Raw genomic sequence first — 23,813 nt, forward strand, 5'->3', positions numbered from 1 at the left:
TGGCTGTAGCTTCTGAAGTGGTTAATGGTTTCCTTCTGGTGAAAAAACACCGCAGCTGGTGTGGAGAGTTACACTGTACAGGGCAATGTAGCCTCATAGCGATGTGCTGTTCTGAGCGGAAGGAAGCCTAAGGACTTCCGGCAAGAGGCGATTCACAAAGTGAGAGTCAGGGGGAGGGCCTGGTTCTCAGGGACGGCTCCCTCCTCGGCATTCAGCTTTCCTTCCTCATTTCTGCACCAGCACACAGCAGCAAATCCACCTTGAATGTTTGGAAAGTCACATTCAATCCCCATATGATTTGGCATCAGGAAATCCAATCATTATAGTAAGAAAATGGAGGTGGGCAAGAGCTTTAGGGTAATGGAGGGTAGAGAATAGAAAAGATGGCTAACCCTGATTGGTTGCTTTCAATTGGTTGGCAGTACTTGGAGTGAGAATAGATTTCACATATGATGGCTCATTACCATTGATACTGTGGTGTGTTTTTTCTTTTATACACAAGGCTCAGCTCCCAGAATCACAAAATTAACATAAATGGGTTAAATCACAAATCCTTGAGACCATTAACTGTGCCAACAATGTCCTTCCCAGGTCAGGGCACAATCAGGGTCACCCAGTGCTTTGAGTGGTCTGCATTCCCTGGCCCATTTGCTTTGTCCATTTGCTAATGAGGGAGGAAACTGAGCCTCTGTGAGAGTAGGTGTTTGTTTCCTTTTTTTGTTCCACTGATTTCTGCACTCTGTGTTTTAGCTTTGTTACTGGCTATATCTTTCTGCTGTGCCATATTGCCAGTGTGGTTGGTAAGCTCTTATGTCCAGGGGCATGCGTCTACTTACTTCCTGTGATAGTTTTTTTTCTTCTCAACTTGAAGTAAACTTATGTCATCTGGGAAAAGAGAACCTTAACTGGGGACTTGCCTCTATCAGATTGGCCTGTGGGTAGGTCTGTGGGACATTTTCTTGGTTAACCTTGGGCAGGTGGTCCTGGGTTCTAGAAGAAAGCAGACTGGGCAAGCCATGAGAGCCAGTGAGCAGCTTCCCCTGGGCTCTCTGCTTCTGTTCTTGTTCCAGGTCCCTGCTTGAACGCCTGTCCTAGCATCCCTCGATGGTGAAAACCGTAGAGCAAGTAAGCTCTTTTCTTCCCTCGTGTTGCTTTGGTCTTGGTGTTTGTCACAGCAACAGAGAAACAAACTACGATACTAGCTTCATGGTTAATTTGTTACAAGTTAAAGGCCATTTTTCTTTAGTGTTTTCTTGGTATATATCTTGGGGTTTTGTAATATATATATATATGTGTGTGTATATATATCACACACATATATATACATATATATGTATATATATATGATCTTATGGTGTAATCCAGGCTGGCCTCAAACTCAAAACCTTCCTCCTTCTGTCTCTGCAGTATTGGGGTCATAACACACACCAGCCAGGAGTATGCAGGGTCTCCCAATGTCTGTCTGTCTGTCTGGTGTTTCCTCATGGCTGAATCCAGAGATGCATTTTTATAAGTAATACCACTGCTGTGAGGCTGGATCTTTTTAGTGCAGCTTGTCTGGAAGCTTGTGTCGGTGGTGCATTCCACTATTGGGCATACTAATCGTTTCATCACTGAAGATGGTGTCTGCAGACTTCTCTGTCATGTAGCTGATAAACAGTGGTGAAGTTATTGATCAGTAGATGGTTAATCAATATCCCAGACAGAGAGAATCTGAGATTATTGAGGACACTTTATCAGCCATTAGAATCCCCCTTCAGAATTAGCATCTGCTGGTGAGTTTTGTCTGAGTAATTGTCACTGTGTTGGTTGGTGGTGATGTTCTGTTCTCACTACTAGTCATTGTCCCTTTGAAAGTCACCTGCTGTTCTTTCTGTGTCTTTGGTGTACTGAAAACTGCACTATGATTTATTAACAGCCATTATACTGGAAAGAAGAACTTAGTATTTGCTAATGATCAAATTTTAGTTAATTATGAGTGAATGACTAATTTAGGTAATGAATACTATTTTCCTCATTATAAACCATTATTATTATTGCTGTTTTCTTTTGATGCTTAGCCATTCTGGAGCAATGGGAGGCTCTGAAGTTTTGCGCTTGTATTATTTTTTTTGTTAAGATCTATTTTGTCTTTATTTATATAAGTGTGTATGTGCATGTGAATGCAGATGTTCACAAAGGCCAGAAGAGGGCGTTAGATACTGTGGGACTGGAGTTACAGGTGCTTGTGAGCCCATTTGTACTTTTAACCAACAAGCCATCTCCCTAGCCCCTCGTGTTATTTTGATGTTCCTTCCATCCCTTGGGCAAGTGCTTCCATGTTCTTTGGTACTGTGTCTCAACTTTACTTTGCATTTTCTTTGCCCTGGATGTGGAATTACCCCTTTGTTCACTCTTTCATTTATAGGATGAGAACACTAAAAACCTCCCGCTATCTTAGTGGATATTTGCTTTTTCAGTTGAGCTCATTTCTAGGTTATTTTTAAGTCTGGCCGATAGCTACATCTGCCTGCTGTGGGGTGCTGCTAGTGTTAATGTGCACTCTTCTGTCCTGAGGCACTTTTGTATTTAATTGACTAATGACTAGTTTATCCTTTACTAATTAAAGGGTCTGTTTTTGTTTAATATCTTCTTGGCATACATTTTTCAAATTATTACTTTTAATCACCTTGTTTCCCTATAATTTAGTGTGTCTGTTATAAATAAGGATAGTTAAATTTGTTTTTTTAAAAGCTGAGATGTCTAGAATCAGAACTTGACAGGGGGTAAGCTAGTATGCCCATCTCCTTTAGGCCATGTAGGTATTGATATATTTGGGTTTATTCTCCCAAGTACTAACCAGGCCTGACCCTGCTTAGCTCCTGAGATCAGACGAGATCAGGCATGTTCAGGGTGGTATGGTTGTAGATTATTTGGGTTTATTCTATCAGTTTTGTTTGAGCTGTCCATTCCTCCTGGATTCTGTTTTCCTCTTCTCCGCCCCTTTCCTTGGGTTATTGTTTAGTAGTTTTTATATTTAAGCTCCGTTCTCTTAGAGCCAGCTCATTATCTGTTCTATAGCCCCTCAATCTGTGGTTTCTCTAGAAATGAGCTATAATATGAAAACCCACTATTTAAAATCTTAAAAACTCAAGGGCCCTGCATAGCTTCAGTGAGTCTTCTCAAGTGATATAGTGTGCAAATTAGATTTATTTTAAGAAAAAAATTAAGCCTCCAAGAAATTACTGGTGGCTTCATATTACTTCTTCAACTGTTGTTCAGACTCACCAGCATCTTTCTCTGTCCTTGCTTGTGACTTCTTAATTCCACACCGTCAGTGCGGAAGAGCACCCCTTTTCCTGAAGTGCATACGTGGTAATCCTGTTAGTGAAGTTGGTCCTCATTTTCGGTTATCTGAAAATGACCCCACTCTGCTCTCCTTCTTGAAAACTATCTTTCTTGCTCTCCCAGGATATATCATTTCATTTGACTCTTATTTTCTCCCAGTTTATTGAACTTATCATTCTACTGCCTCCTGGCTTTATTACTCTCTAAAAATCTGTCACTCCAATCTGTTGTCCCTTTGAAAGTCATCTGTCTTTTATATCATTGTTTTTAGTATACTGGAAATTGCATGGTGATTTGTCACATTATGACTTTCTTCTTATTTATCTTGGCTTGAAATTCATTCAGCAATTATATCTCAAATATTATAAACATTGTCTTGTTTTTCCCTGCGGAGTTGTCAATAGCCTCACATTCCATTTTCTCTGTGTATGTATTTGCCCTCCTGTCACCTCTTCGTTTCTAATATGTTTTCTTATGCTGAAAATTTCTTTCAAACTATCTTTTAGCTCACTGAGTTTTTTCTTCAGCTGGGTTTACTTTTTAATTTGAATTATAAATTTATCTCTAGGGGTTTGGGTTTGTTTTCTAAATCTTCTTGTTCATAACATTAGCATTTGATATGTAACTCATAAACTTTCTCTTACTTGCTGAAAACATGTGATTCTCTATGGTGGAGAGCTGGATAAATGGTAAATCATGTGATTCTCTATGGTGGAGAGCTGGATAAATGGTAAATCATGTGATTCTCTATGGTGGAGAGCTAGATAAATGGTAAATCATGTGATTCTCTATGGTGGAGAGCTGGATAAATGGTAAATCATGTGATTCTCTATGGTGGAGAGCTGGATAAATGGTAAATCATGTGATTCTCTATGGTGGAGAGCTGGGTAAGTGGTGAATCATGTGATTCTCTATGGTGGAGAGCTGGGTAAGTGGTGAATCATGTGATTCTCTATGGTAGAGAGCTGGGTAAGTGGTGAATCATGTGATTCTCTATGGTGGAGAGCTGGGTAAGTGGTGAATCATGTGATTCTCTATGGTAGAGAGCTGGATAAATGGTAAATCATGTGATTCTCTATGGTAGAGAGCTGGATAAATGGTAAATCATGTGATTCTCTATGGTGGAGAGCTGGGTAAGTGGTGAATCATGTGATTCTCTATGGTAGAGAGCAGAGAGCTCTCTGCAATTCATTCAAGAGTTTGAGGGTTCTGGTTCCTCTGAGTCACCTTGCCTTGCTTCCTTCCGTGCTTTCTAGTTTCGGAAAGTGATTCCTTGTTCTTTGGAACCTTGCTTATTTGCAGAAGTGCCTTGAGGTGTGGCTGATGATGGGTAGACCAGTACAGACTATCACATTCTTCCACAGATGCCTAAGGTGGTTACTGAGCTCTGGCCTCTTTACCCTCAATTCCCAGATGAAGAGTACTCGGACCATTCAGCTTGTTTTCGTGCAGACTTAAACTGTGCTGTTGGCTGACACGTGCCTATAAATTTTCCGTGTGTCTTTCATCACTCAGCCCTTGCATGGAGACAGCCTCCCTCCTGCTTTATTGCTCCTTATCCACAGGCTCATGGCTCTGCCTTTGGGCTCCAAGTGAAGGGTTCCTCAGTCACCAGTTGGGTGTCCCTGGGCTTTGTCTGTAGTCTTTTGTGTCTTCTGAAGCAATGCGCACTGAGGTAGCTCTCCTGAGTTTAGCCAATGCCCTCAGAGTGGATGCTGCCTCTTACAGCTCCAGTCTCCTTTCTACATCTCTAAAAGTGTCATATTCATGCCCCAGAGCCACCACAACCTGGGGAGTGGTTCAAAACAACAGCAAAATTTTATTCTCTTAGATCTGAAACAAATCTAAAATCCAGGTATTGGCAGGGCTGTTCTCGCTGAAGTATCCAAGAAAGAATCCTTTCTGACATTTGCCAGCTGTTGGTGGCTGGCCATCCTTGCTGTTCTTGGCTTACGGTGGTAGCATCCTGACAGACCCCAGACCCCGCTTTGCACAGCCTCTTCCCTGTGTGTCTGTGTCTCCTCCCACCCACCTTCTCTCTTCTTATAATGAGGCCAACCATTCTACTCCATATGATCCCATTTGAACCTGCGCACACTTTCCACAGAAAGTCATCTTTACAGGTTGTGTTTGACGTATGTTTCTGGAGGCTACTTTTCAACTCAGTGTACAAGTCTAGTTTTTTTTTTCCAGTCCATCAGTGAATTCTTTTTTTTTTGTTTGTTTGTTTGGTTGGTTTTATTTTTGGTTTTTACCAGACAGGGTTTCTCTGTATTCTTTTGGAGGCTATCAGTCTAGCCTGGCCTCGAACTCACAAAGATCCGCCTGCCTCTGCCTCCCGAGTGCTGGGATTAAAGGCATGCGCCACCACGGCCTGGCCCATCAGTGATTTCTTAAAGAACTTAATTTTATTCAAGACTTGTTCATTTAGCTAGAGGGTGGGAATTCCAGGATCCCTTCAATCAAACTTCAGAATGAAGGTCTATACATTCCAGTTAGCATCATGTCTTTCATTTTGACTCCTGTGCAGAGGATAGTTGCCATTAAGTGATGCTAAAATAAATGAGCAAGTGTGTAATAAGTAACCTACAGAAATTAAGAGAAAGATTAATTAAAAATTGTGCTGAGGGTAACTTGAGAGCCCCATTCCAGTACCAGAGCTTAGCTTAATGCCTGAAGCTAGATGGTGCCTCAGATGTCTGCTTCTTTTGGGAGGCCCTCTGCCACCCAACCCAGCCTATATCCTTCTCTTTAAATTTCTTTCTGTAGTAGTCATTCATCATTCAGAACACAAAGCTATCTTCCTTCAACAAGAGGTGACAGCTATGCATGTTTGTGTCAAAAATCTTTGTTTCATATATTTTCTCATTAACAAGTGTATGAAATAGATACTGCTATTACGAGAAGTCGTGATCACGATTGCATCATTATCATCACCACCACCACCTTCATCCTTATTACCATCACCGTCATCATCACCATTGTCTTCTTTACTGCCATCGCCATCATCACCGCCACCATCACCATCACGGCCACCACCATTACTGTTAATACACTGTCACCACCACCGCAAATACCACCATCACTACCTTACTGATAAGGAAATTGAGCATCAGAAAGGATAAGTACTTTGCCCATAGTGAGAGCCCAAAAGCAAGAATTAGAACTCTGTTCATTTAACTCCAAGAAGTGGGCAACATCCTCAGGGGCAACATCCTCAATTCATATGTTGTTTTTACTTGGTCAGACCTCTACTTTGCCAACCCTACACTCCTTCCTCCTCATTCTCTGCTGCCTAAATTCCTACTCCCCCCAACAGTTTGCTCTTTTGTGAAAAACTTTTCCATATTCACCATAATGTGTCCTAGATGCTGTCATGGGAAACAGGGCAGAGCTGGAGTTTCAGTTCATGAAGATGCACTGGATAGCTCTGGAATTCAGTGGAAATGGAGCACAGTCCATCAGGTTCCCCTCTAGAGCTTTGTAAGGGTGAAGAATGTGACCAGATGCTGAGCAGTTTTCCTTTGGCCTCAGCCTTGACTGAGAGCTTGACAATGGGTCGTGCCTTTAAGAGGTCGTCTGCCTTTCCCACAAAAGGTCATTTATATTATTAAATAAAGTAAAATGTAATAGTGGAACATGATTAGTAAAATTATAAAAGAAACTATAAAATAAAATAACAATGAAAAAACTTGGGGACTATTTTGTCAACATGAATGGCAGACAGAAAGAAAGAATTCCAGAGAAGATTTTGAGCAAACCTTTGTGAGTATGTAGCATATTTCTAGTTTCAGTAGTGTGAGTAATTTGTTTATGGATACTGGAAAAACTGTCAGAGGGAAGACAATTTCAAAAAGTTAAATGCTGGGTCAGGGAGATAAAAGCTCAGAGGATAAAAGCACTTGCCACTCAAACCTGATAAAATGTGTTTAGATCCCTGCTGTGGCAAGTTGGGAGGTCCTAGGGTATGCACTGTGGCAGCAAACAAGAGACCCTGCTTCAAGCAAGGTGGAAGGCATGGACCAACATTCCAGGTTGTCCCTGACCTACACATGCATGCTGTACCACGCACACATCTGTATGCATAAATATCTATGCACATCATACATACTAAATAAACAAAATGTAAATGAGGCTATATTAGTGTGAAATACCTAGTCTAGAAAATTAAAATGAATCAGTTTGCTTTGCCAAAAGTCAAATTTTTTCTCACTCATATTCTTTTTTCAATAATATTCTGTATAGAACTAGAAAAAGATACTAAAATGCATATGGAATTATGAAGGACCCTGAATAGCTAGAGTAATCCTAACCTCAAATTATACCACAGAACCATAGTAACAAAGACTAGCACATAGTAACAAAGACTAGCACAAAAACAGACACACAGAACAACGGACTAGGAAAGAAAAGTCAGGAGTAAAATTATACAGCTATAGCCACCTAATATTTGAAAGGTGTCAAAAACATATACTGCAAAAAATTTAAAAAAGCACCTTTAATAAACATTGCCAGTATTGAGAGATCCCAACTCAACATTTTTAGACCCCATCACAGAGTGACTTGCCCTTCTGCCCTCTCCTGAGAAACCAGAGACCTCAAGATAAACTTAAAAGATAACCCTCCTTTACCCAGGAACTAGCTCACCACATTCCTGCTCAATGTTTAACTGTACAATGCCCAAAGAATGCTTGCTTGAGATAACCTTCCTGTTAAGACATAAGCTATCATTTAACTTCCTCATCCTTTATGATGTTTGCCTAACTCCCCGATTCAGTTTCTCCCTTTTAAAAACCCCCGATTGCAGTTACTAGGGGGTCGAACTCCTCTGCCCCTGCGAGGTCATGAGCTTGGCCCCAGTGCACTGGTTCCCCGAATAAACCTCGTGTGCTTACAGCAAGAACGGTCTCTCTTGAATTATTGGGGTATCGGCTTATCCCGAGACTTGAGTGAGGGTCTCCCCACTCTGGGGGTCTTTCAGTATAAGCATTTGGGTGGATCAGATGGGATGGACAAGGATGGATTACGGCGCTTGGGAGCCAAAGAATACTGAGTGTTATAGCTTGGATGGAAAGGCATTCTGGCACTCGGCAGCCAAGGAATACCACAGGTCACAGTAAGCATAGCAACTCGCCGCCTTGCTTCAGGGAAAGGTTTCCCTAGTGTATCAGCTCTGCTCTGGCAGGAGAGGGTTTCCCAGCTGGGGACTTTTGCCCAATGCAGCAGTTTTGCTCCGGCAGGAGGGTTCCTGGGCTAAGTTGATACAGTTCAGCTCTGCTCCCAGGAGAGTGCAGAATGGAGTGTAACAACTCAGCTCTGCCAGGGGAAGGTTTCCCTAGCAAAAGTGTTACAGCCCTGCTTGCTCTGCTCTGCCCAGGGTTGGCTCTGCTCCCCCGCAAAGGATCTTCACCCAGAGCTCATCCAAGAGGTTTATTCCGAGGGAAGAATCCAGACAGGCAGCCTGAACAACCACAAGCTGAACAGACACAGGGTTTATAGAGGGCTTCTTGGGGCGGGGGGGAGTTCCAGGGTGGGGATTGGTCAGATTTCAATATCCTGCTCAGGGATTAGTTAGTTTTCTGCACAGGATTAGGATTAGATTTGGCTCTGTTTTCAGGGCCAAAGTGTGTTTCTTTCTCTGGTCCTTTGTCACTGGGACAAAGTTAGTTTCTTTGGCAATGGTTTCAGGATCAGGGTACATTTCTTTGGTTCTGGTTGCAGGCCCAAAGTGTATTTCTTTGACTCTGCTCTAGGTGTATTTCTTTGACTCTGCTCTAGGTGTGTTTCTTTGACTGGACCTTTTCCCCTACAACTAGGAAAACAGGGTTTCCTCATGCAAAAGAGCAAAGCTAGCTCTGCATCTCTCACTCTGCACAAAAACTAATTCAAAGTGCATTGAAGACCTTAATGTGAGGCCTGAAAATTGAAACTACCCCCACTGGAAAGTGCTGAGTAAACACATCACTGGTATAGACATAAACAGGAACTTTCTGGAAAGGGCTTAAATAGCTCAGAAGACATCAAACATTGACAAGGGCATTACAGAAAATGAACAGGTTTCTGTACAGCAGAGGGAGCAGTCATGAGTATGAAGAGACAGCTGCAGAATGGGAGGAAAATCTTACCAAGTGCACACCAGACAGGGTTTCATAGCGAGTATTAAAAACAATACAGCACCTAAGCCCCAAATCCCATTAACTCACAGGCCAGTCAGTTTTCAGGGAAGAAATACAAATGGCCAATGAATATTTGAGGAAGCAGTCCACACCCTTAGCCTTCTGGGAAATGCCTACGGCAGCTTCTCTGAGCTCCCATCTCACCTCCCCTTGCTGCCATTGGGACAGGAAAGGACAACACATGCTGGTGAGGATATGGGAAAGGGGGTCTTTATTCACTGGTGATGGGAGTGCCAATGGCTGCAGCTGGTATGAAAGTCGGTGTGGATGTCCTCAAAAATAAAAGTAGAGATATTGTACGATTCGGCGACATTATTCCTGAGTATGTGTCTTTAGAATGCTGGGTCACTGTAGGATGTACCTTACACATGTGCATTTATTACTGAACCATTCATCATAGCCAAGATATGAAGTCACTTGAGGCCTATCAGCAGATGAAGGGATAAAGAAACTGCTCATGCGTACAATGGGATTTTATGCAGCCACAGAGAAACATGAAATCATGGCATTTATAGGAAGATGGATGCAACTAGGACTCATTATGTTAAATGAAGTAAGTCAGACTTGGAGAAATAAAAAGCACATATTTTTCTTGTACACAGACCCCAGATTTAAAATTAAGTGATGTGTGTGTGTGTGTGTGTGTGTGTGTGTGTGTGTGTTGAAAGGAGTCAGTGAGAAGGGAGGAGATCTCTTAAGGGATTAGAGAGGAAGGAAAATTCAGAAAGCACAATAGAATGCATGTGATCTGAAAGCAGGAGGGGGTTTGTTCTTGGCAGGAGGAAGGGAACCAATGAGGGAAGAGCAGGGGAGGGGGTGCTGAGGACGTGGGGTGGAGGACAGAGTATAATTGTGTGTGTGTGTGTGTGTGTGTGTGTGTGTGTGTGTGTGTGTGTGAATAAGATATGCTACTTTTGCATGCTACCTTAAAAATCAAATCTGTTTTGAGAGCAGAGGTGCTATTGTTTGACATTTGACAGTCTACTAGGCCTTGTCCTCTTGGAGTCTTCCACCTCCTGGTCAAGGACTATTGATGGAATTAGCTGGCTCTAGGGTCCTGTTGATCCTGCATGCTGTATCGTTATGCAGGTGACTTCAAGAAGGGGAGCAAGGAGCTCCATGTCAACAGTGAAATGGACCACTCCAAGCTATAGTTCTCTGCCACATGGAGCAGCTGGTTGCATGACCAATCGTAGTGCAGACAACCAAAGCACACTTGGAATTGTACAAAAACTGTCCCAGCATCAAAGATCGCCTTGGACAACTGAATTTACCTGGTAGCAGTGGGAGTGGTGTGCAAATGACTCAGAAGGTAATGACAGGGAGTTAGGGACAAAGGCACTCACTTTGAGGAGGTCTCTTCCGTGTTTCTCACTTGGAGAAAGGAGGTTGCAGAAACTTCCTTTGGGAGGTTGTTTCTCTTTTGTCATTGCTATTCTAGCCTTTAAAAGAGCTCTTCACTGGAACCATGGAGAGTGAGCCAGCATCACTGTTTCTGTTTATTCACAGCCTGGACAAGAAGGTCAATGTTAAAACAGTTACACTCATCTTTGATGGCAGAAATAGTCTTTTGAGGTGTCCATCCTTCCTTCAGAAGACATACTATCTTCTGTCAAGCCCCCACCTGGAAATTTAGAGTGAAGACTTTCAACAGTGTTGTTACCAAGCTCGATTGTAAGAGGACTGGAAGACTGTCTGTCACCACCATATCTGCATGGCAGCCACCCTCATGAGTGTGACTGAGTCTTGCATGAAGGGATTGGAATTCTGTGCAGGCACCCATGAGTTGAAGACTTGAATGTCTTCTTCTCCTCAGGCCCTCTGACTGGTCCTTTTGGTGAGGTTCTGTCCTTCATCATGTGGCTAGCCTTCGATGGCAGGTCAAGTTGCTACTTCATGTGAAACTGTCTAGACGACCACTTTATCTGGGGCAGATCTTGAAACAGCCAGGATTTTCTTCCTGGAAGTTCTGTTCCTTGGAAGGTAAGGCTCTGTTGGAGTCAATACTTCCTGATTCAATGGGGAACGGAGCAAGGCACACTTTGCCTGGTTCTAAAAGAGCACAGTCAAACACTAAGGTTCATGAAAGTTAAGAGCAATGACCAGTGGAATCCTGCCTAGGGCCCTGACATTTCTGACATTGATGTAAAGTACTACAACAAGGCCAATGGAAAGCTGACTGTGTCTGCAGATTACACTGAGTTTTCCATAACACCACAAGAGCAGGCATGTGACTATGGAGGACAAAGTATGTCTTTGAGAAAGGAAGACACTGACTGGGCTCAGGGCTCAGGAAGCCACAAGACCTGAGGCTAGAGAAGAGACACATGGAGACCAGCTGCCTTTCAACAATGCCCTTAGCTCCTGGATACCATCGAAGGTGGGAAACCCCAGGACAAGAGCAGTGAAATCATCAATTGGCTGACTAGGAGGCATTCGACCCAGAAAGAGAACTTCCCAAAACTGAAGGGGATCCTGCCAAGCCACTGTCCCTAGTGTGACCCAGAGCAATTATTGTACCAAGAGGCTGGTCCAGGGATTTAGAGGGTGAGCTCTTGTGTGCTAGAGCCATCATCAAGGTCAGTGGTCACACTTTCACCCAGCCACCTGCGCATATAAAGGAGAAATTTATAGCCATGTCTCCATGGTAATGTCTCAGCTGTCCTCCAATTTACTGTCCATCAGAAAAGAAGTCCAAGCTCTGAGAAAATATAGAAAATGCAATTCATGTTCTCAATGAATACTTGTTTTTTCTTTATTGAAAATAGGTCTTTCAATACAATGCATTGGATCACAATTTCCCCTCCTCCAACTCCTCTCAGGTCCTTTCCAGCTTCCCAAACAACAAAAATCCACAAGCTTTCTTTCTTTCTTTCTTTCTTTCTTTCTTTCTTCCTTTCTTTCTTTCTTTCTTTCTTTCTTTCTCTCATTAGAAAGCAAACAGGCATCTAAAAACAAAATTAAATAAAAACAAACAAATGAAATGGGACAAAATAAACAACTACTCTAAAAAAAAAAGCCAAAGAAAAAGCACAAGAAACACACACAGACGCAGAGACACATTCAATCACACCGAAATCCCAAAATCCAGCATTAGGTTGTCCTGGGGCCTTGATTCAATGATGAGTAAAGAGGTGTTGACTTTTGGTGATGTTGGTGGCTTAAGACTGTGACGGTGAGCCTGAAGACTTTCAAGCTCTTTACATGTCCTATCAAAACCACCATCTCTATTTCCAAAGATTTCTCTATCTTAGTGTATGAGAGTTTTGTCTCCATGTATATGCATATGCCATATTTATGCAGTGTCCAGAGTGGCTATAACAGAGGGTCCAGATCGTCTAGAACTGAAGCTACAGACAGTTGTGAGTCACAGCATGGATGCTGGGAACTGTATTCAGGTCCTCTGTGAGAGCAATCAATGCTTTTAATTGCTGAGCCATCTGTCTAGCTCCCAAGAACCCATAATTCTCTTTATATAACAATGTGTGTGTACATGCGTGTGCAAGCACGCACATTGGCGCTCACGCGCACGCGCACATACACACACGCTCTTGCACACACACACTTTCATTTATTTTTATTGTTTATTTGTTCGTTCGTTTGTTCGTTCGTTCATTCATTCATTCATTCATTCATTCATTTGTATGTATTCATGTCTGAGCCCAAGTGACATGGCATGCCTGTAGAGGTCAGGGAAACTTACCTGTTAGACAAGTTTCATCTCCTATCATGTTAGACCTGGGGATCAAACTCAGATCGTCAGTCTTGGCAGCAGGTACTTTCCCTCACTGAACTGTCTCTCTGGCCCCATTCATTGATTCTTTTAAATGGTAAGCCAATCTCAGAGTGCTGAACTTGACTTGATTTGGTCGTAATGTATTATTCTATTTATGCATGATGGAATTCAATTTGCTAGCGTTTTGTTTGGGATTTTTCATTTGCATTCATGAAAGAAATTGACTGGCAATTTTTCTTTCTTGTACAGCCCTTGTCAGCTTTCCATAAAGTTATGCTGTCTCATGAAATGAATTAGAAAGATAGTTACATTGCATGAAAACGAAGTTTAAGGAGAGTTAGCACCCCTTAAAGCGTTTGAGTCAATTTGGACCTGGACTTATGGGAGTGTTTGACACTAAGATTTAATTTCTTTAGTAGGTATAAAAGTATACCTATTTTCAATTTCTTTCTTTGTGGCTTTGAGAAGTTGTGAATTTTCTAAAATTTATAGCTAATTTCCTTCATATTATATTATAATTTATTTCATTCTCTGTATCAGTTATTTGTGCCTTCCCCATTTTTCCTCAGGAAAGTTTTATGGACTTACTGATTTTATCAGTTTTTTCCAAAGGACCAACTTTGTTTTTCCTCCATTGACTGGTTGCCCTTTAGACCCTTTTTCTGACTTCATCACCCTCTGCCCTTCTGTTTTGTTTGGAGCTGACGTTCTTCTTGAAGTTCTCGTTCTTTGTGGCTCCCGTCTGCTTCCGTATTTTTCTCTCTCATATGTAAACAGCACAACAAGCTCCCCTCTAGGTATGCTTTTGTTTAGACACTCTGAAGTTCGTCTCTCTGTGTTTCCACTGTTATTTCCTTCTAACTGTGGACTGCATTGCACTGGCCTTTCTTCTTGACACATAAGGTCTTCAGAAGTGAAGAGGCTCATTTTCAAACACTGAGGCTGCGCCATGGTTCTTAAAATTTGATTTGGGAGCTGTAAAGATGGCTCCGTGGTGAGCAATACTCACTGTTCTTCCAGGGGACCCAAGTTCTGTCCTCAGAAACCACACTATTCTGCTCACAGCTGCCCATAACTTCTGTTCTAGGGGTTCTGACACCCCTTTCTGACCTTCACCAGTACCTCCTCCCCCAGAGGTGGCACACACTCATAGAGAGACACACAGTACACAACAATACAATTTTATTTTAAAGTTAATTCCACTGTGATACGGGAGCATATTCTAAACAATTTCAAAACAATAATTTGTCAAGACTTGCTCGTGTATAGCCTGGTACATATTCAATTTTGATAAATATTCTTCAGCAGAATTTCAGTGAGTTTTAGCTGTCAGCTTATCACAACACAGAAATCGCATCAGAGGAAGGCCTCGACTGATGAATTCCCAAGGTCAGATTGGCCTGGGGCATGCCTGTGCAAGACTTTCTTGATTGTTGTCATAGGGGGACCCAGCCCACCATGGGTGGCACCATTCCCTGGGCGGGTAGACCTAGGCTATGTAAGGAAGCGAGCTGAGTAAGAGCCTGAACAGTGTTTCTCCATTCTGCTGTACTTCCTTGGCTGTGAGTGAGTTCCTTGGTTGTGGATAAAGCTGTGTGGAATAGCAGGCAGGTCTCCCGACAAGCGCCTGGTTGAATTCTTGCCCTGACTTCCCGCAATGATGAACTGTAACATATAAACCGAAATCACCTTTCCACTCCCATGCTGCTTGTAGTCTGAGTGTTTTATCCCAGAAACTGCAAGGAAACATTGATTTAGTTTCAGGCTCCCTTTACATCAGGGAAAACCACTGCGACTCCAGCTTTGCTAATATAGGTTATATATAAGGATAGTGGTCGTGTCAAACATGGAGAATCATTTACACCTATTTATTGGTTTCTTTGAAACAGTCACAAGCCTGTTTCATGATAGCCTTCACAACATTTTCATGGAAATTTGGTGACCAGGGTGTCATTACATTTTTTTTCTATCTTTTTGACGTCTGGCTTCATAAAAAGGCAGTTGGGTTCTTGTGTCTGTATCTGCATCCAATCCATTCTGATATGTTGTTTTGACTGACACGTGTGACGACAGCTGCACATGAGCGTGTCTTGGAGAGTGCACCCACATGCATTGAACATAATGATGGTTTTCTTCAGTACAGAGAAACTCAGCAAGTGGTGGCTCCTATAGATTGGATGCAATGTGGAACCTGAAGCCAGAGCAGTCAATATTTTGTATTGTTATATTAAGATCCATGACTCGGGCTCGAGAGATGGCTCAGTGGTTAAGAACACTGACTGTTCTCCCAGAGGACCTGGATTCAATTCCCAGCACATACATGGCGGCTCACAACTGTCTATAATGCCAAGATCTGACATCCTCACACAGACATATACACAGGCAAGACACCAGTGCACATAAAATAAGAATAAATTATTCTAAAAAAAAAACCGTGACTCTCTGGAATAAAATGCTTGGAATGGAACTCAGTCCATGCCTGATTATGTCATGTCCAGACCTGGTAGACAATATTAGGCACTGACTTAAAGAACTCTTGCCATTGTGGACACATCTTATTACATAGTAGTAGAAGCTATTAGAAGCCATACTCACCTACTCACTCAGATCACCTGCCATGGACAAATCAGAGTGACCTACTCATGGTGACAGATTCAAGTTTCCTGAAATTCTGACTTGTACATTACATAAAACCTCGTCCTAGACAACATAGACTTTGAATATTTTTCCCTGAGCAGACAGGTTTAATGTACACTTCAAGAACACTGACTGTAGGCCAGGCATTAGTGGCTCACGCCTTTAAACCCAACACTCAAGAGACAGAGGCATGCAGATCTCTGTGAGTTCGAGGCCATCCTGGTCTACAGAGCAAGTTTCAGAACAGGTTCCAAAGCAATACAGAGAAACTCTATCCCGAAAAAAAAAAGTTTTTAGGTCCCCCCAGTGAAGGGCAAAGGGACAAGATTTCCTAACCAAATTGGGAGCATGGGGGAGGGGAGAAGGAGTTAAGAGAAAGAGAAGGGGAGAAGAGGAGGGGAGAGGAGGACATGAGGAAGCAGGAAGATTGAGTCAGGGTAAGAATAGAGGAGAGCAGAATGAGAGATACCATAATAGAGGGAGCCATTATAGATTTAAAGAGAAATCTGGCACTAGGGAAATATCCAGAGATCTAAAAGGCTGACCCCAACTAACACTCTAAGCAATAGTGGAGAGGCTACCTTAAATGCCCTTCTCTGATAATGAGATTGACGACTTCCTTATATGCCATCCTAGAGCTTTCATTCAGTAGCTTATGGAAGCAGAAGCAGACACCCACAGCTAACTACTGAGTTGAACTGCTGGAATCCAGTTTCAGAGAGGGAGGAGTGATGAGCAAAGGGGTCAAGACCAGGCTGGAGAAACCCACAGAAGCAGCTGACCTGAACAAAGGGGGAGCTCATGGACCCCAGACTGATAGCTGGGAAACCAGCATAGGACCAATCCAGACTGCCTGAACATGGGTGTCAGTTAGGAGGCCTGGGCTCTCACCGTCTCGTCCAGTGCATGCATGTATCAGCCCATTCCACATAGAGGGATACTCTTTCAGCCTAGACACACAGGGGAGGGCCTAGGCCCTGCTCCAAATGATGTGACAGACTTTGAAGATCCCCCATGGAAGACCTCACCTTCCCTAGGGAGCAGAAAGGGGATAGGATAGGAGGTTGGTAGGAGCCAGGGAAGGAGAGGAGGGAGAGGGAACTGGGATTAACATGTAAAACAAGCTTGTTTCTAATGTAAATTTAAAATAAGGGGGGGAGAACACTGGCTATGTCAGTTCCTCTTTCAAGTAATGACACTGTCCTGTGGAAAAAGGGTTAAGAAAGGAAGAAAAGAGAAAAAAGAGGCCATTTTGCTTGTGGTTTAAAACGAATCGTGCAATTGCTTTTCTTGAGCCAGAGTGGAATCCCAGCTGGCCCTCAGTGCTTTAACCTCCATCTCACTGTGTGTGCCGCAGAGAACACTGGGAAGCTGTGACCTGACAACTCAAGATTCAATAAAATGAATAATGGTCCTCCAGTGACCTCGAGGATCTTCTTGGTGACACTGGTTGCCTTCCTGATACACTCAGGAATATCTGCTGGGGATGAACAAAATGGTTGCCTCTGGTTCCTCTATTTCTGGAAAATTCCCATTGTCACTTTGGCAACATCATACAAGCATTCACACATTAAAAAGGGAAGTTGAATGACATCATTCTTGCTCTCTGGAACCCCCAGGAGTCTGGGGAGTGCCCTTTGGTGAACTGTGCAGGGAGCAGGCTCTTCTGACTTCGGGCAGCTGTCTGGGGCATTGGGAGGAGCTGGCCTGTCAGCAGCATAGCCTACCCCAGGGTTTCAGCCATGCTTGGCTGCTTTGGAGCAATGGTGATGAGCTGTTTCTAGCTGCATACTGGGAGCATAGGGGAGACAGAAGGGAAAGTGTACTGCATCTCCAGGCCACAACGAAGCATTGACTTTGTTACCTGAATCTCACTGGGTTTCTCATAAGAGTTTCCCAGGGTTGATGTAGTCCTATCCCACAGCTGGGAGGCCTCAAGATCAAAAATATTGTCCAACAGTTCTGGAGGCTGATGTCTGGGCTCAGGTGTTGAAGCCAGGCTGGTTCATTCTAAGGGACAAGAGGGAGATAACACCAGGTGGAAGCCGGTGACCCAAAGCATCCCTTGGTTTACAGACACATCATCCAATCTTTGCCTTCATCAGCTCTCTTTGTCTCCATATGGCACTTTGGCCTGTGTCCAGATTTCCGTTGTTAAATTTAAAAACTTTATTCATACAAGTGTGATTTGAACATCGAGCGTATCCTCTCCCAATTTTCCCTTTCTTATAAGGACGTCAGCCATATCCAGAAGGATCCACTCCAGGAGTTACATCTGAAGCAACCCTTTTTCCAAGCAAGGCCATGCATTCTGGGGTACTAGAAATTAGGACTTCCCTATGTGAATTTGGGAATCCTACGTATAACATCTTTGCTTAGATACTAAATATTAATCTCTCTTCTCCCAGCTTTCTCAGTATGTGTATGTTACACACACACACTCACACACAGTCACACACTCACACACACACACTCACACACACACACACACTTCATTTCCCTTATACACAGACAATAAACTGCTAAGCATATGAAAAGTGATTTTTGTCTAGAATTCTGTACGAAAAGAAAGTAGGATGTGCTAATAACTTCAAGTCAGACTGGGGGTAGGACAACGATGTATTAATTTAGGCCTTGATCAAGAAGGCACTGCTGGGGTGAGAGAAGGAACCTCAGAGAAGAGGCTCTAGGAAGGTGGAGAACCGGCTGCCGTAGGCTCAAGGGCAGGGCCGTTCCCTCTCCTCCAAAAACAGCAATGTTGTGAGGCTGCGAGCTGTGAGGAGAGAAGGAGGCAGCAGATGAGGACAGATGAATTGCTGAGGCCCCAACAAACTGCCAGAGTGGTAGTCCCAGGAGGGACATAGGCAGGGCATGCCACAGCTTGTGTTTGCAAGCCCTTTCTTAAGTGTCTTTGGATGCCCTGTTACATAACTGAGTCAGAAACCAGTAGGTCACAGGCTTTTCAGGACAAGCTCCCGCTGAAAACGGCATCTCTCCAGTCTTCCCGTCGGCCAGGTGAACAGCCAGGTGAACAGCCCCAGTCCTGGTGCTTCCTGCATTGTGAGAAGCAAGACTGCGTTTCCACAGCCGTGTCCCACTTGAAGCATTCTGAGTGAAAGGCAATGAATTTCCCAGCCCAGGCTTTCATTGCCTTCCTTCCCTAAATTGACTTCCCGCAGAAAAATGGGTCACATGTGGAAAATGGGCTTGTGTCAAATGGGAATGCTGTGCGGATTCTTCAGCCGGCTGATGTATCTGAGAGGCGGCTGGCTACATGCGGCTGCACCCACAGTCTGAGCCCACGGCCCTGTGGCGTTGGCAAATACATTACCTTCAGTCATCCTTGCACGTTATAGGATAGAGAGATTTGATGGCTTCCGGGTTTACGGCTCTGCCACTCAAAGGACTGTACGCTTACGTGTTGCCATCGCCTTGGAAACGAGTAATGATTGTTCACCATTTCCTTTAGGTCACAGCTTGAGGTGTCTAAGAAACAAAGGAACCGTGGAAAGGGATGTGCACTCCCATCATCTAACCAAACACACTGAGCCTCCAGTGGCTGTGCTGGTGGCTGATTTCGTCCTGCTCTGCTTTCCGAGGACCTCAAACCTACAAAACACACTTGGCTCAGTTAGGGAAGTCTCAACACAAAGGACCGAATGTTTCTAGACACCTCCAACCGGAACAGAACGTGGGCCGTATGTGTGATTGTGAGTATTACGATGGACACCTGGGGAAACGGGATAGACTTGTTTAGCCTGAGTAGCACATTATAGTTCATTCAGAATATCGCTATTTCGCTATATAACAAATATGAGCCGCTGCTAACTGGATTTTCCACCCCAGCACACCTCACATGCATGCCGCAGTCTGAGCAGGCACTTGAGGCTTGTGGACACCATGTTGGGGGGCAGCCAGCTGTGGGGTGAGTGTAAGGCCTGTGCTTCCTGTGTCGTTTGTGTCCGTGTCCCGAAAGAGAGCAGCAGCAGGAACTTTGCATCTCTAGCTCAGCTGTATTTTGTATGTGGACTGTGGTGCACTTTTCGAGTCAAGCTGGTGTCCATGAGTATGTTAGGAGTTCATGTGTGTACGCATGAGAAAGAAAAGGGGGCAGAAAAGGAGGGAGGGAGAGTCAGAAACACAGAGCAAGGAGGAGAAAGGGACAGAGAGGGACAGAGAGGGGGAGGGAGGAGAAACAAACAGAAATATGACCCTCTGTCCTTCGAGTCTCTAGGCTAACCACCCCAAGTTTGTTGTCTGTCTGTTATTTTAGCCTCCCTGACATCTAAACTTTCACTGAGTGTGTATACACGCATATGTATTCATGTGCATGTGTGTTTAATTTAAAAAGAATGATCCTGTATTCCTGTCTCTAGAACCACACTCCGAGGGACACAAGGTTCTTTTCCAGAAGCTCCCATTTGCTTCCTGAAGCTGTGGGACTGGAGAAGAAGGTGGTTTTACTGTAGATGGAAGACATGTGTCTGTGGCGTCCTCTATTCCTCTAATGTCTGTGTTGGGAGCCATAGTGGATCCGGCTGACAGTGTCAAACTGGGCAGTGGGCTTCAGGCCACTCTCCACCAAGACGCTGTGTTCAGAGATGTGGCATCCATCATGGCTGTCATCTCCACCCTGTCCTGAGCAGTGACTGGCTTAGCAGAATGTGTCCGTAGCACCCCAGTTTTATCGATCAGCACCCCTCTAAACTTGGTAGTTTGTGCTTGAGAGCATTTTAGCTCCCCACTTTCACGATAATAGAAACATCCGCGCCACTTTGGGTGTCACAGGAAGAGCAATAGCAGCTAAGATTTTCTCTCTATCTTTTGGACACCATCCTCACTCGACGCAGCCTCGTGTTGACAGTACACTTCAATGTCTCTTAAATCAGTAAACTCTAAGTCAAGAGTCTTTTCAGACCCACTTAAGGAGTGCTTAACTGCATAAGCCACGCTCTGCCTGCATGACTGAATCCAAGGAGCCAGAAAATTCCGTTTAGCGAAGTCCTAAATATTACCACTCGGGTGCTCCTCAGAACTTCCAAATCCTATTAGGTTTCTCATTTCTCCCTGGCTTTGGATCCTTTGAGCACCACTTTCACGCTGAAGCAGGCTGCTCAGGGCCCTTTATAGACTCCGTGGTTGTTTCATCAGCTTGCGAGGCGGGGAGAGGTCCTGGTAATGGGAAGAATAGGGCTGCCTTGGTTTCGTGTCTGTTGCTGTGAGAAAGTGCCCTGACTGAAGCAACTTAGAAAGAAAGGGTTTATTTTTAGCGGAGAATTTGCGGAGCAGCAGTGTGAGGCAGCTGGTTACATCATATCCAGTCAAGAGAGAAAGTGTTACTGCTTGCACTCAACCAGATCCTCCATTTTATACAGCCCTGGAGTCCTGTCAGGGGGTGGCTCTGCCTACATCTAAGACGGGTCTTCTCACCTCAGTTAACATTGTCTAGAGCAGTGGTTCTCAACCTTCCTAATACTGTGACACGTGGTGTAGTGAACCCCAACCATAAAATTATTTTCATTGCTACTTCATAACTAATTTTGTTACTGCTATGCATCATAATGTAAATATTTGGTATGCGACCCCTATGAAAGGGTCATTTAACCCCCACAGGTTGAGAACGCTGGCCTGGATGATCCCCTACAAGCATACTCAGAGTCCCACACCCCAGGTGATTCCAGAGCTCATTGAGTTGACAATTAACATCGCTCGTCACAAAGCTAAGGGCATCTTACCCGTGCATGGACACTGGCTCCTGTAATGGACTCTCACCTTCCCTGCCTCCACTTCCACTGTGGGTGACAAGGGGGCTTGTGTTACTGAGAAAGTCCCTTTCTCGTTCAATCAATGTGGTCTAATTGTTGTATATGAGAACAAGTTATCTCTGTCTTTTGCTTACAGATTTGCCCTCCAGAGTCCTGACAAGCCCAGCCGAGGGCATGGCCATGCTCTCCCTCAAACCTTCTCCTCATTGCTCACACAGCCACATTTCCTGATTCAGCATTTATATTCCTTCCTTGCATGTTTTTAGTTGACTTGTGGATGAGTTAGTTCCAAGTCACATGCTTCAGGCTTCTGAGCAACAGGGGTGGTCTGTCCTACTGGTTCGGGTGGCCTCCGCATCAGATGCACCCTCTTGGGACCTCCTTACAGGGTTCACCAAGATGTCCTCTTGTTTCAAGCCCTCCTCAAGTCTCCTGGAGATCTCTTCATATCACAATTGACTTTCCGCAGAACCCCAAACCTCCCCCACAGCTGCTTCCCACCCTCTGCTCAGAACTGCGTGTGGAGGTCCCCTTCTCCCGTGTGACACAACTCAGTATCCACTTAATGGAGCCCTCCAACTTCTGGATCCTAAACTCATCAACCACCTCCTGACTCCTGTGCCCATCATCTGATTTGCTTCAGAGCTCCCCTTTGTACATGCAAAACTCTATGTCTGTCTGCCTGTCCATCTGTTTGTCTGTCTGTGTCTGTGTCTCTCTGACTGTGTGTGTGTGTGTGTGTGTGTGTGTGTGTGTGTGTGTGTGCCTTTGTCTGTCTGTCTTTCTCTGTGTGTGTGTTTCTCACTCCCCACTACATTCTGGGCTTCTCTGAGTGGTGGGGCTTCTAATCTGAGTAGCTGCTTCTTTCCTAATCCAGAAGGGCTGTGGGATCACACTGCGACTCCAGCAACCTAAGAAGGCCGGAAGAGCTGCTGTCATTGAGTTGTTTTAGCTTCAGATAAAAAGTGTCTCTTTCACTACATTGTCAATTAATCGACACTGCAGTTCAGGATGCATTACCATGCCTGGAGGAAGCCTCTAGAACATTGTGAAGAGCCCCATTCACCCTAGCACCACTTTAAAGAAAAGTCAGAGGAGCCTTCTATCATCACAGCAATCTTCGAAGCATTCGCTGCCACTTCTTTCTACCCCAGGGCAGGAACAATGGCTGAGTATAAAGATTTAAACACTCAGAGCCACTGGGGTTCGAAACCATTCTTTGCATTCCATAGCTTTAACCTCGGATTTCCTGGAGGTCCAATTATTGTCAGCATAGATTCATCCTCATCTTAATCATCTTCACCCATTAACTCAGACAATATTTGTAGACCCTGCTGGGTTCCAGAAACTTGGATGTCTATGAGAACACAGCAGGGATGGGACACAGTCCCATGGCACGGGAACACAGACACCAGAGCAGCTGAGCACAATGAGACCTGGATTTGGTACAGGGAACACAGACACATCTGGGCCATGGGAACTTTAATGTCTGTTGTTCTTAAGGAACAAGATACGTCTTCTCTGACCTCTTAGGCTGTGCAGAGCTCATCAAGGAGTTCACATACCTCCTGGGAAATGGCCCTGGATATTATTGTCTTGGTTGTTGGGTTGGGGCATGGAATTCTCCTCCTGTGACATTTTCCTCCAGGTCAGTGTTGGTACAAAGCAAAGCTATTGATTTGTTTTGAGCCAGACACCTTATTAAACTTGTTTTACTGTGCTCTAAAGTCTGAGGACCACTCTTCCATCAAGCACTGCTTGTGCTGCCCTGAGAACATTGTTCTCTCTCTGAGTTGTCACATTTATCCAACCATGTTCAGGGTAGAAAAAGAAAGTGTGCTACAAAACTCTTGGGAGATGATGCTCTCTCACTCTGGGAGCCAACCCTGTTCTTGCAGGACCCAGAATCCTGCCATGTCCTGAACCCCATCCTTACTCACATCTAGTGACTTCCTGTGGTTATCTGGAGAGGCTGAGTGCTTCCTGTCTTCAGAGACATTCTGCTGATACAGTTAGCAGCTAAAGCCCTCAGAGAGCTAAGAAGAGGCTAAACCATGGGTCAGAATCAAGAGGGCCGTGTCTTGACCACACCACAAGAAAAAATTCAGAGAGGAAACAACACGCAGGATGGCCATCAGGGTAGCTCACAGCTGAGCTGTGAGATGGTGGCCA

The 23,813-nt window shown here is 44.2% G+C and overlaps 1 long non-coding RNA gene across 1 annotated transcript; it reads left to right on the plus strand.

The window, feature by feature from the left end:
- The first annotated feature begins 19,063 nt into the window (after nt 1-19,063).
- Nucleotides 19,064-23,361, plus strand: LOC121142745. The gene is made up of 2 exons (XR_005879829.1): nt 19,064-19,586; nt 21,778-23,361. It is a non-coding gene; the product is annotated as an uncharacterized LOC121142745 (long non-coding RNA).
- The last annotated feature ends 452 nt before the right edge of the window (nt 23,362-23,813 follow it).

Source organism: Mesocricetus auratus, unplaced genomic scaffold, assembly GCF_017639785.1.
Source record: "Mesocricetus auratus isolate SY011 unplaced genomic scaffold, BCM_Maur_2.0 Super-Scaffold_100010, whole genome shotgun sequence".
In the NCBI taxonomy this organism is placed as follows: domain Eukaryota; kingdom Metazoa; phylum Chordata; class Mammalia; order Rodentia; family Cricetidae; genus Mesocricetus; species Mesocricetus auratus.